At 40.8% G+C, this 15,017-nt stretch overlaps 1 non-coding gene across 1 annotated transcript; it reads left to right on the top strand.

The window, feature by feature from the left end:
• Window positions 1-8,681: 8,681 nt before the first annotated feature.
• Trnah-gug lies at window positions 8,682-8,753 on the top strand. The gene has a single exon. It is a non-coding gene; the product is annotated as a tRNA-His (tRNA).
• Window positions 8,754-15,017: the final 6,264 nt, after the last annotated feature.

Here is a 15,017-nt window from a genome sequence, read left to right as displayed (position 1 = left end):
CTTTTTCTCCCCCTTGGTGCACACGTTCCACGACTCGAGGATCGTTAAAGCGGGGCGCGCGTTGTCGCGATTGCTCGCGGCTACGAGGCGTTGAATCGCAAAAGCGAAGGAGGAGGAGGAGGAGGAGGACTAATAAACGCTTAGGAATAGACGGTTGGCGATCGGCAACGGGGACGATTTACGACGCCTCGTATATCATTACCGTGTACCACGACCTCTCTCTCTCTCTCTTTCTTTCTGCACGTTTGCACCGCGTAATAGAGGGTATCGTGCAATTGAACGATAATTCATAATGATCGCGGTGCATCGCCGCGAAAGGCCCAAGCGTTTCGAGCGATTAATTGTTAATCGATACTGGAATCCTTGATCCGGCCCGCGATAGAAAAATCGACGGTGTACGAAGACGTGATCGATTACCAGCTACCGGTGCGATCTACCCGCGTGTTTAGCGAAATCTTTTTGGTGATAATTCTAGAAGAGATATTACCTATTAACCCTTTAATTCCTAAAATATTGAAAAATTACCGAAGATATATTTTGTCGTATTTTTGTATATATGTATTAGGCGGCATATAATGGGATTTTTCATTCGTTGTCATTTGACAACTTTTTTTAGTTTTTCTTACCTTTGATCAATAAACTCTCTTGAAATATTTTAAGGAAATAGAGCCCTGTAAGTTTCTATTGTACTTGTGACAATACTCGACACTTGAGTTGTCTTACTTCACCGCACATTCAAATTTATGCCATTCCATCTATAGAAGAGTAGAATATTTATTTATAAAATAATATTTTATTTCGTAATTTAGAATACGTAGCCATATGGCAACGGTAGGAATGGAAGCATTAAACGAAAGTTGTTAAATAATATAAAAAAATATCAGTTTACACTTTATTGACCGGAACCCTATTAATAGGCTTTTAAATTTCAGTGCTTATACACAATAAAGAAACCTATTACTATTACCCTTAAATCAGGATTACAGAAAAAAATGGCACGATATTCTATTAGAGTTTCTGCTGCTTTCCATGAATTTAATTTGCGACTCTGATTGAACTGTTCGATAATAATTTCTCGGCTGTTGATCGTTGCATCCACTGAACCTATTAAATAGCAACCGGTAGATAATGCAATAAACTGATCCATTCTATCTTCTCAAACCATATTTTCTTTCTGTTCAAACATTAAATACTAATCTGGTCGCTCTATTAATTCATAAAATAAATGAAATCCTGATTATCCTTGGTGACAATATATAATTTATCGTTTGACCACAGTCGGGAAACACTAAGTAGGGAGAGGGGAACAGAATTTTTCGTCGAGGCTCGAGAGGAATCTCGAAGAAAGGGGTTGAGGGCTAATCATAGATCGTGACCGTCGAGCTTGTATATACGCGATTTTAACGAGTGCCTCTTCTACACTCCGAACGGGGACGCCAGAAGAGAGGGTCGAAGAAAGATCGAGGCCTCTGCAAATTTATTCGATTGCCGGCCACGACTAACTTCCACGATACCCGCATGCGGCCTCCTAACCCCCTATGGCGTTTATTTATCTCGAGTGTAGAGGCCCATCGTCCAATTTGCGCCCGCGCGAACCGCCCGCCCGCCTCCGTCCGGGGCACACGCGAACACGAAACCATTTCGCTCGTTACTGCTGCTACTATATCATACCAGATATACTAATCTTTCGTCGCCAACTCCTGGGAAACGGTTCTCCCTGTATATACACTCTAACCCACATACTTTTTCAATTTCACCAACGAACAACCCCTCCCCCAATTTTGCTTTTAGTGAGACTTCTGGGTAATTGGCGAAGAAGTTCCACGAGGAATTCATTGTCTGTTGTAGCAGTAGGTGTTACTCATCAGTATATTTTGTTGAAATATTTATTCTTTGAGTAATAATGATGATTGATTTAGTAGTCATCGAGGGAATAATTGTATTTAGGAGGAATCAGTGATCGTAGGATGAATTATTCTAGGAGGAATTAGAGGCTCTCAATAATCACTGAATTCTTCAAACTCGTCCATTTTTGAAATTCGAACGTAAATCATACTGTCTATAACCGTTCAAAGATATCCATATTTTTCTTTATTTACAATCTAACGATACCAAGAACCCGGGTTTCTATATCACAGATACCAGTTTCTAAAATGGAACAAGTTTGGTCGAAAAGTCACGATATACATATATCACGATGTAGTATATTTCACAGGGGTCGATGAATATTCCGTAATGAACACGTATACAGCTCGCCGTTAACACGCGATTATCGTTGAAAACATAAATTAGACCCGCGCGCGTGGTAGAATTTTTGCCTTGTAAGCCAGCGAGGTGACAAAAATTGGAAATACAACCGTGATATCACGGATACATACCGCTTATCGATGGAAATTCAGCCGTGAAGCGGTGATACCAGCGGTTAGAACTCGATCGTTGATGGCTTTCGAGTCATTGAACCCGATATTGTCGGTTTAGCCGAGCCACGGGAATCGATCGTGACGATTTCCAGCTAAATCGTAAGATACGGAACTCTGGATACTATCGTGACTTCAGAGCCACGGAACCTGAGCGCTAGGAATACTTCGATCGAGAACAGCATGAACTCGATCGTTCGTGACGACGACTTTTAAACGGGGGGGAATCTAATTCGGACACAGCGCCGTTAAGATCGTAAAAGTCGATCGTGATGACGTTTTTTATGCTGTGTACACTGATCGAGAAGTCTCGAATAAGTCGGTTCAAATGTGATCGAGGAAAGTCGTATTCGGATGGTTAAGTGCTCGCCGCGCCGACTCGGTTCGTGAAGAGGCGCGACTTGGCCCCGTGGTAGACGCGACGTCTCCTGACACGGTGTTTACACGGTGGCACGAGTAAAACAGTGACCACGTGCAGCCCGTTGACACCGAAACATAAGCACGGGAACGTAAACGATAATCAGCCTGGCCGGAAAAAGATCACGCCTGCACGCGTCAAAAGGTTTTTTTTTGATCAAAAGGTTTTGAATCAAAAGACGCAAAATCAAAGGGGTTCAAATTCAATGGGGTACAAAATCATAGGGGTCAAAAATCAAAGGGGTCAAAAATCAAAGGTGTCAAAAATCAAAGGAGTCAAAAATCAAAGAGATTTCAAGTCAGAGGTGTCCAAAATCAAAGGGGTCCAAAATCAAAGGAGTCCAAAATCAGAGGTGTCACAAATTAAAATGTTTTTTTTTTAAATATTATTCCATTCTTTCGTAGACATTACAGTCTACCTTCAAAGACTACCAATACGTACAGAAGACACCTAGAAGTCTCGACGGTAATATACCTGTGCAATGTATGTATTTTATGACGATCGTATTATGCGCACACGAACTCTCATTATCCGTGGGTGCAAGTAGACGCACGTGGTGTTATTATGTTTTGTTGCTCGTGCCGGATGCCAGAACCCTTGCCTCTGGTTACTTCTGGTTTCGTATTCCAACGCGCGGATATTTTCGGAAGGCGTTCGCGCCTTCGTCCCGTGGCACGCTCCACAAAAAAAAAGAACAAAAAAGGGTTGAGAAAGGGAGAAGAGTCTAATTTGTTCCTTCTAGCGTAGGGCGAGCTCTAAGCTGCTCTGTTTTTTAACATGAGAACTTGCATCCCGACAAAGCTAATTTTCTAAAGTGTACCGTTTCTTTGTTTGTCATATGAAACCATGTTATTTCTAGTTAAGGGGGGTTCCAAGCTTCAGTTTATAACTAGACTGCGGATTTTATGTAATTATAGCCACAAAGGGTCTGTAAAATGCAATAAAAGCGAAAACTTTCATTGGCTGCACCAGTTTTCTATTGTATTTTCAATTCAATAAAATACTTAAGAGGCAAAGAAAATTCCTATATTTGTGTCATATCTCTACAAATCACTTTAAAAAATGTCATTTTTCATAAAAATCCGCAGTCTACTTATAACGTAGAACAGTTACGTTTCCAACCACGTTTCATATATCTCAACCCAATAACATGCATACAACATTTATCAAGTAACTTCATATGCTTGTACCATTAGCATCAAATATCCTATAGATCCCAGGGAACCGTCACAATTTATCATAACAATTAAAATTAAATATCGTATCCACTTCCATACAGCACCACGAAGGCTTCGATCTTCGATAGATCGTCTCCATTCCCATCGATCCATCGCCAGGAAAGTTGATCGATGGACAGTCGTAAAATTCCGCACGAAGTACCAACCGCGTTCTTTATCAGCCCAGAGAATTAATTTAATCGAATGTGTATCTCGATCTCGATCCGACAAGATCTCGTTGGTCGTGTATTAAACGTATACGATCGATCGAATCCTGTCGACCGACGTGCACCAATATGGCCGCCGATCGTTACGCGTATTTATGGATTTTCGCCTCGCGATATTTCAGCAGTGTTGTAACCACGCGTTCCCCGTGTAATTAAAGCTTCACGCTCGTTACACGGATCGTTTTAATTGATAAAGTCGGGGACGATACCGTGGTTCAAGTCCTTCGCATCTTTCTCTCTCGTCTCTGGATCGCAGAAAATTTAATTGGTACGCCGTCCGCCTTTTTCTCCGCTCGCGCTGATTTATCTCCGCGTTTACAGTAATGTCCACGGGGAATTCTGAAAAGGGATATCACTGTCCCCGTTTGCTTTCCGGCGATTTTTCTGTAGTCGAGTAAATCTTTGTTTATTACACAGTTAAAGAGACGGCTCGGTCTCTCCGTCGTCGTGCTCCCTCGGGGGAGATTCTTTCGACATTCTTCATGATAATTGCGAGGTAATGATCGTATTTACTCGATGGAGATTTATGGTAATTTCGGTATGAACTACCGATTACGGAATTACAATGATTATTCAAATATCTCAATTTGTCAAACGTGTATTCACCGTCCAACGAACGGGTTGAAGTCAGAACACAACGATCTTATAATTTCGTTGGAAAATTGACATTTTGTCAGACCCATGAAATCACGACTAGAACAGAAATTTTTGTAACAAAATGATAAATACTTCCTCTTTGATTACACACTGAATATACCTCCAGCGAATTTTCACGCCAACCTTGAATCATCTTGTACGTTATCTCTGCGCAAACGTAACATTTTAAATCTCTATAAATCAAAGTAATATCTCAACAGGCGAGATAATAATTCAATATCGATGTGTTGGGCTGCCAATACATTAGTTATCAGACGTCCGGCGTACGTCAATAAATTATACACAGAGTAACTCAAGGTTCCAGGCTCGATATATCAATGCTTCGAACGCATTCAGTGTACCTACAGTGTTCGAACCGGTGCATAGTTCGAAATCCGTGGCTTCAATAAATTAATTTGTCAGTGTCGCGGGGCTTGAAGCCACGGTGTCCCAAGATGTCAGTATCGCAGGATCGATGTTACTGTATCGGTGTTCTTGTAACTCAAGCCGACTTGTTTCGATATCAACATCATTAATATCATAAGCCTCGATGCTTGGACACATTTAACATCTTTCTGGATCAATATTACACAGTGTACAAAAAGAATCTTTGACATATGACAGACCTCTTATGATAAGTATACGGCTGAATAAAATGAAAAGTGTTCCACCGAAAGGATTAATTTTTGGAATTTTGATTAGACATATTTTACTCCTCTCGATGAGTACTATAGCTCCTAAAGTCTTAGACCTTTTTCTTTGTACACGTTGTATGCATAAAATTCACAGTCTAATGATCCGTTTGAAAGTATAAAGAAAAAAATTCATCTGAATACCAAGGTGGATTGACTTTTATTCTCGAATTTTCCATCTACTACCACTTATCTAATCGAAATTCCATGAGGGAATTGTTTTTCATTCGTGTTTCAGTATCGATAACAAGACATATCGCGTGCACGTTGAATCTCTTACACGGGGAACGGTTTCGCCGCCGCATCGATTCGAACATAGCTTCAACTCGCGGTTTATGACTTCTTCTGAAGGGGAAGGAGAGGGAGAGAGAGATTATATCTGTGCCCGTTTATAAGCGCGATGAACACGCCGAAGGAAGTATTTAACAGACGCGGCGTCTCGTCTTAAACAAGTTGCTGGTTTTACTTCCTGTCTGGTCTGTCATTGCATTTAATGGTGCTGTTAAATATTATAGACTTAATTTCCTCGAGACTGGAAAAACGAAACCTCATCGAAGGAGGTAAATATTCTAATAACGATTTGACTGTTGAAGAGAAGCGGAGAAACACGAATACCCTGCGTTTCAAGATAGCCGACAGTATCCTCGTTGGTAACTCGAAATAATTCTGTAGAAATATTCACGGAAACAATATACTTTCCTCCGTTTTTTAATTGAGGAACTGCGTATATAATTTAAACTGTAGCTGTAAAATATCTGGAACATTTATCTGGCGAAGAATTATCATTAAGATTAATATATGCAAGATAATTACTATTCTTATCTGTAACCACTATAATTAACCATAATCATCTGTCATCGAATTAATCAGTGCGATCGTCGTATTAATTAATATTATTAACACTAATAACAGCAATTATGCCGTTATCGTACTGATCACCGTTACAACATCACGTTTATCATTTTAATCACCTGTCGGGTATAAATTCCAATCGTCTCACGTGGTTATTAATTCGTGCGTCCCATTAGTAAACCGAAAAAGAGAAACTCGTCCGTTGCTCCAGTAATGATAAATTAAACAAAAATACCAAATATTCAATATCGAGAATATTATTTTCCCATCGAATATTAATAAACAATTTTCTGTGCGAAGGACAAGCTTCAATTTTAATCCTACTGCTATTAAACGTGACGCAATAATAGGCTCTGTCTCACCGATAATTTATTAACGTTCCCTCTATAAGGCACCAGCGAACTTCGTTTACACCCGATGATTTACACACACCTCTGTGACGGACAGTGGGTTCGCGAGGCGTCATTTGCGCCGCAGAAAACGACGAAACAAGGTGAAAAAAAAATATTAAAGGACCGTAACTCGAACGGTAATGATCGGGCGAGAGAGCAGCGGATCGAATTAATCTGTGTGCAAACGACGGGATCCACGGGGGAGCGATAAATAAGCGGGGCTAATCTCAATGTTAAAACGACGGGACAAATGGAAGTGACAGACAACCCTTCTACGCTCGCTTCTCTTTCTCGTTACCGTTCGTTCGACCGATGGATATCCTGCCCGTGGGCATAATCGGCTCGTATTTAACCGCGAAAGTGCATCCTGCCTGACCCGTTAACGATGTAACGACACACGGAGCGCGCGAAACACGATAACGAGGTTTTTCTTTCGCGAAGGATCGAATCCTAGTGTCGACTTAACCCTGACCTCGGGAAATAAGGTACCGTTTGCTGGCTTATCGGGAGGATAATGTGGAATGACTGGCTGTAGGATCGATGATAGTCCGAGTTTAGTATTATGCTTCGATTGTCGTGTGATACAGATGTACTCAAGATTTCAATAGAAAATGAAGAAACATAGTGACAGTAGTGACATTTAAAAATATCTTCACAAGCTGCCATTTGAAGTTCCTTTTGATGACAGATGAATCCGTCTCGTGACAAGTCGTTCATATTCGCCCGTTACTCGCGTTTCCGGGGTGTTTCCGTCGGATTCGATTTTCCATTACGGTTCTTTTTATCTTTTCCGTCCACGTGGTACCAATACGAGCCCACGCGCAGAAACGTGACCGGGTTTCCGCATCGAGTTTTCGACAGGAAGGCACGTTGGTCCCGTGAACGGAACTCGACGGAAGGGTTGTTACATTGGGTCGATGATTGAGTTTACACGAGTATTACCAGACAGTGAAAATATTCCTAGAATATTAACAGACAAAAGTTTTTGTAACAATTACAATTTCATCATTTTTAATTCTTATGATTTTTTCTTATTCATCCTCCACCAAAAAATAATTTTTGTTTATTAAAAGAGTGTACATGGCGATCCATTAGTAAAAATTACAATTGTGCCAGTCATTATGAAAGTGGTGTAAGTCATGTATTTTTGATAATTAAAATACAAACTGTCTTTTAATGAATATCAATGTTTCGAAAAAAAGGCTTTAAACTGTATCTGATTTTGAGTAACCACTAGATTACTATTTGATTTTGAGTAATCAGATGTGTGTTTGCCCTCACAATATTTGCTAAGTGAAGCGTTTTCGAGATTCGAGTGGATAACACGATCGGGCGGTGTACACGCGACGAAGAAAATATTTGCACAGATGAGCACCGCTTTCTTTATCGGACGGCGATTTACATTCACCACGAAACATTTCGTGGGACCCATTTCAGATAACAGATTACACGCATACTATGACGAAGAAGAGTATTCTTATCGATGAAATAAAAAACATCTATGAACAAACTATATTTATTACTAAATCGCAGATATTCGTGCTATTAATAATATTCGTGCTATGAATATATAAATAGAAAATTGTACTATTGAGTTCTAGGTCTGGTAAACGAAATATTTCGTCTCTCTCTGCGATTACCAAAGTGAAAATAAAATGAGAAAATCATACTTTAGAGTATACAAAGACAATAAGAGAAATTGCTCACATAGATATAGATCATATACTACAATAAAGGCTATGGAGAGCCTTTCACGGTTGATCGAGCAAGTCGACCGTAGTCACGATCGATCATCACCGATCCATTGGTTCGATCTCGAATCCTCCAATAGCCGTGATCGTCTAGTGGTTAGGACCCTACGTTGTGGCCGTAGTAACCCAGGTTCGAATCCTGGTCACGGCAATGTGCCATTGACACATTGTCACGGGTGGAGGATTCACTTTTTTTCTCGAATTTTTCATCCACTGTCACATACCCAATAAAAATTCCATGGGGAATTTCATTCCCAGTCATCACGAAATTTTGTGAAATTAATAAAAATTAAAATCAAGACATGCATATTACATACAACTGCATTTATTAGGTAGCATCTTAAAAGTAACTAGAGACTTGAAAAGACAAGATCTTTCTCAATTTTCGAGATAGGTGAGTGAAGATTTTGAAGATAAAAGTGAAGCCTTGATGTAAAACTTTTGAAATTGGTCTGTATTGCTTTTGAGATACTGCGAGACTATTCCGGATAATTAATCTGATTAATAAATTAGATTAAAAATTTAATAGGTTTCGTAAATCTTCTACAACTTAATATTTCATTGAATACTTTTTTTAGTTTTTCATTTCAAGTAATGAATCGTGTTCAAAAGAAACATTTTGTAATTCTTATCTTTCGTTTAACTTCTTAAATCTCGTTTATCTTCGTTAATCTTCGTATAATTCCTCTAAAATACGATTACAATTATTCTGTCACTCTATTGATTCTACATTTTTATTAATTCAAATACACTAGTACTAATTGTAAAAACTGTTTCTGCGACAGTAGTCTACTGCTTACACCTTAAAAATTCTCTAAAAATATCACTAGGTAAATTCCTGTGCAAAATAAGTAATGTCCCCTATTAATAATACTTTATTTTATTCAGATAACTAATTTACCTAATCCAGCCATAATCCCAGGACGGTTTCACGGGCGAAACATGTTGCGCGTTGCGGTAGGTCTCGTCAGTCCGTACACGATAAATCAGCTCGACTTCGATATTCGCCTCCGAGCGTTGAAGTCTCCGCAGAGGCCTTTGCGTTTCCCGGAACCGTAGCGAAAATTCCACAGGGCCGGTCCACGTCCACCAGTCTCTCTCTTCCTCTCGAGGAAACAAATTGACTGTTACAAGCTGGGACGTAGATAACTCGGGGGCGATAAATTCATTAAGTATATACAGAACCGGCCGATAATACCAGAGTTTCTCGGGGTTTTTCAACGAAGCACACCGGTTCCCCGTGTGTGTCTGTCCCACATCACGAACGCGACCCTCGCAACATTGTCGCGATTGCGTCCGTGCACCGGTCGATTATATTGCACGGGTTGACTGCGTGGGCGTGGAACTCGAATCTTCCTCTGTATCGGAAAACGGTTAACAGGCGACAGAAATAAATCGACGAGGCAACTGAGAGAAAATCGAGAACTTATAACCGGTCTAGTGAATGTTCATGCAATCTCACGCTTTTATGGATTTAATTGGTTTCTTTCTTCTTTTTTTTTTTGTAGATTAAATGTGGGTAGGTTTTGTGGTAGGGTAAGTCTATGTACTATACCTTTGCGCGTAATAATAATTAGAGTGCGGAAGTGTATGCAAATTGCAAAATTTTAGATAGTGAAAGTTATTATTGGACAGTATTTGAGTTGCTGTACTCTAGAACCTTGAGAATATCAATTCACTGTGTGGTGTAACTATTAAACCACCCTAAAATTTGCATTTGTTATCAGGCGACAGAAATGAATCGACAAAGTAACTGAGGGAAAATCGAGAGCTTGTAACCGGTCTAGTGGATGTTCATGCAATGTCACGCTTTTATGGACTTCATTGATTTGATTTCTTTTTTTTAGTAGATTAAATATAGGTAAATTGTATGGTAGTCTACGACTGCACTTCGCCGTTGCACGTAGTAATAATTAGACAGCGGATGTGTATGCAAATTCGAAGATTTTAGATAGTAATACATAAAAATTATTATTGGACGGTATGTATTTCATTTCCTGTACTAGAGCCTTCAACAGTAATGCATAAATACCTGTGGATTTTATTGAAATCTGCATTTTACTGTGTACCAATTCCATAACTTTTATGGTATCGTAACACAATAACGAGTTACTTTCATACTTTTGGCCGTTAGTGTAGCTTCAATTCGAGATCATTCCGTGTCCCGATGACGTGAACGTCTCAATTTGTACAACAACAAGAGAGCAAAAGGGCCCCCGTTAACGAGCCGTGTAGAAATCGCGTCCTCCCGCGAGATCGCGCGATCCACAGGCCGAAAATCGACAGGACCCCGTTTCTAAGGCGCGTTGCCGCGTGAATTATTGCCAATTACAAAACGCACGCCGGGTCCCCCCCCCCCTCTTTCCTCTCTCAGTCAGGGCGCTGCCGAAATTTATAGTCGATGATAAAGGTATCTGGCCGGCTGTAAAAGCGGTTTAACAAGCGCCGGCCCGGTTACCAACACGCGAGCCAATAAATCGCGCGGTCGCCCCTCTCGAATCACTTTCTTTTGGGGCCCAGATTTTTCCCCCCCCCCCCCCCCCTCCACTTCCCTTACTGGTACGCTTCTGGCGGTCCGATTCGATCTTACGATCGCTTTATGATACTTATTTATCGCGGTTATTAATAAACAAACGATACACCCGCCGAACGCGCCTCTGCCCCGTAAATATCGTAATTAATGCTCGCGATAATTCTCCAACGATGACCGCCATCAATTACACGGTACCCTTGCGTTAACGCACCGACACACGGTGTGTATTTTTATTTTTTTTCCTTTGTTTTCAAACGAAGAGATTCTACAATGTCCCGGGAAGTTACCATGACGATAAAATTGCATGATCGAGGGCTTGGAGGCCTGCGTCGATCGTATAATGCACTTTGGACTGGGTCGTAATTATACGGAGGGAAGGATCTTTGAGTAATTCGAGCGTTTGGGATTGCTCGTTAACCAGTCGTTGGCCACTTTTTAGCATCCTCCTTTGGCTGGGTTTTTCAGTAAAATGGATGTAATATGAACGACGATACGGCATTTATCGTTTCACTATAACTGATATCATTCTATTTCTATCGTCATATGTTAAGTACTAATGTCGAATTTAATGTAATTTACCTGTTACTCTTTACATAGTTCATTCCTTTGTAAACACATTGCAGCCAGACGGTTACAATATTCCATTATTGCATAAATCCTGTCTATACCATCTTCATATCTAAGTCGAGTTCTGTGTGTACTACAAGGATTGAACACTTGTGACAATACACTAAATCATGAAAAATCCTCGAGTCGACTAGAGAGAAAAAAAAAACGAGAATATATCGGCAACGAGGTGATGTTGAAGGGTTTGGTTGAAAATAGGACTGCCCCGAATGTCCCAGACGGTCGTCACGATATTCCTCCGCGAGGAAGAAATGAATCTTTTACGCGCCATCGCCGCGGATGCATCCGGTTCACGCCGGATCCGACGAGGCACGTGACGATCTAGCACCTAGACGTTGGAGAAAAAAACAGGGGAAAGGATGGTCGACAACTGCGAACCCTTCCAAGGGTGAATCGGAAAGGGATGCAGGGAAGAAGGTTAAATGGCTGTCTGGTGCATCAGTATCGTTCTAACACGCCAGACAACCATTTTTAGAAGTGGAATAAAAAACGAGGAAATCGTGTTAATGACGAGGGAATGTGTCCGACGTTTTATCTCGAGTCACGAGTTTATTCTTTACCAGTTGGAATACGAGGTGTGTGTATCGATTTTTTGAATCTACTGAAGGGTTAACGTCGTTGAACAAAAATGTTTAGTTCGAAGCTACAATTCTAATTCGACAATAACCAATTGTGATTCGTGATAACAATAAGGTCTTCGTTGCAAGGCGAAAGAATTGAACTATCGATGTTAGATTAATTTATTAATTTTTCTAACGAATGAAATTTCGATTTCGAGGCGATCTTAACGATACTCTATTAAAAGAAGAATAAAGAAATGCCGTCATCGTCGTTGGTATTTAGGAAAAATGATTATTTTGCTTGTTTTTTTACCAAGACAACGTACAGATAAGATGAATTTCGGTAAAATATACTAGCTACGAAGGGTTCGCAGCGTGTAGAGGCGAGAATGAAATAAAAATTTGGCGAGAGGAACCCACGGTGGGCGTGACGAACGACGTCCAGGGCCAGACTTTACGACTGGGCACGCATCCTCCGAGGATTAGGACCAAATCGGGAGCAGGGACGCGTGAAATTTCCGCATAAATAATCCGGCTTTCTAATCCGCGGCTTTCGCCCCGTCGGGCCTCGTATCTTCTGACCCTCGTTAGAAGTCTCGTCGAACGAGATAAGGGGCCCGCTTGCGATCAATAATCGCCCCCCTCCCCTCTGGCCCCCTATGGCCGACTAGTGGGGCCTACAGACTTCACCTTGAAGTGAAAAATCTTACACTTAATCGTCCGACAATTTCGCACGGAATTTCTGCCGTGGGTGAACGTCTGGGCTCTAGACAAGAAATAGCTGTTTTCAATAAGACGCCTGGAACATTTAAAATACATAATATTCTTGTATGAAAAATTCCTAGGGCATTTTGTATAAATGAACCCTTAACCCTACAATTCTCACAGCAAAGATATGTAGCAATCCAATATGGAGAACATTGTTAATTTTCTATCTCCAATCATACAAATAAATTGTTCCAAGATTTATCGTGAGTTTATTGTGAGATGTTGATCAAACCAAAGATACTACAGGCTTTTTTATGTTGAAATAGATGCATTGCTGAAATTACTCACTGGGGTGCATTAGATTCTGTAAGCTGTAGATTGTTTGGTATAATAGACGTATAATCGTATATTAAAATTAAAATTATTCCAAGTTCAGTCCAATTTTATATTATCTTCTAATATTAGTATCACAGGAAACCTTGATAATCCTCAGTTCCCTAACATTGGGTCCTATAAGGAAAGTTAATAACACGACTCTATGGCCCCATGTGGGTGTTTACAGAGATTGGAGAGTTAATTGGTCAGACTATCCCCGGAAAGCGATCGATCATCGCGAATTGCAAGACTCTAGCAGTCCCACAGCATCGGTAATTACCCTCCAGATCGTTCCTCACGAGAAAACGAGAGATTTAACACGTCACGATATCGTGGAAGGCGCGAAACGTGGTGTCCACACGGACAAGAAAGTTCCCTTTATTTTACGATTGCCCGGGGAACGCGGTTAAAGCCGGCGGCCGATAACGTCGGAATAGCAATTACACGAGTGCTTTCAGATAAGCTCTCCTTCCATGTCCCTTCAGGCCGAACAATTACGCATCGAGGCCTGAAACCGGGAGTGATGCGCGCGATCACACGAGATGTCCACGTGGGAAATTACGCTCGCGAATCGCCGTCATAATTAACGCCGAGCTGAACACGAATATCTAGCAACCCGGTCCTATAGCGAGGGAAACAAGGATATTTATTAGGTTCCTCGATAAATGACCACACATCCCGCGGAAAATCGTTTTAATGGTTCAATCAGCGTCCACATAGTGGACGGTTAAATCGGCGGTTGGAAACGGAAAAATCATCGACTTGGCGGGATGGAACGAAAAAACATGGACGTTGCTGTGTACGATGGTCATCGACGAGGCGATGATATATCGCGTTGCATCGACACGAGGAATTTAAATGCTCGCTGGAGGGTATAGACATATTTCAATTCGATAAATGGGCTAATTATCGTCGGAATGGAGCATCAGTTTCATTGACGATCGAGAGGGAAATTGATGGTCACGGAGCCACGGTGGCCTTGGTCTGCGGAATTTTCTTGAGGAATTATCATTCAAGCATGATTTCCTGCTACGAAGATTGGAAGCGTGATAATGGTGGAAGACACGCTACCGGTCTGTAAGACAGAAAACGTCATTTTCGATTTGAATTGCACTTTGGGAATTTTCTATAAACGATCGTGTGTTTTAACACGTTGACTGCCAACTGCGAGATAACTCGTATTTGACACATTGCAAAAAGGCTGGATTATTTAAATACCATTACAATACTTTTCTGTAAAATTAATATCACAGTATAATTTAAAACCAGACAACCTACCTCTATTAACTAAACGCATACATCTTCGACTATTTCTGACTTTGAAAACGAAATAAAGTGTGTTTGGTCACGAACGACCTTTTTCACTGTGGCAGTCAACGTGTTAATGATAAGAGGATCGTGTGATAAATTGTGTGAAATTGTGAACCTCTACATCTCTGCACTTCTAGACCTCTACATCTCTGCACTTCTAGACCTCTACATCTCTGCACTTCTAGACCTCTAAATCTCTGCACTTCTAGACCTCTACATCTCTGCACTTCTAGACCTCTAAATCTCTGCACTTCTAGACCTCTACATCTCTGCACTTCTAGACCTCTAAATCTCTGCACTT

Source organism: Dufourea novaeangliae, unplaced genomic scaffold (genome assembly GCF_001272555.1).
Source record: "Dufourea novaeangliae isolate 0120121106 unplaced genomic scaffold, ASM127255v1 scaffold187, whole genome shotgun sequence".
NCBI classification, from domain to species: Eukaryota; Metazoa; Arthropoda; class Insecta; order Hymenoptera; family Halictidae; genus Dufourea; species Dufourea novaeangliae.
Note: the sequence above shows the minus strand (reverse complement) of the source record. Positions and strands in the feature narration are given on the sequence as shown.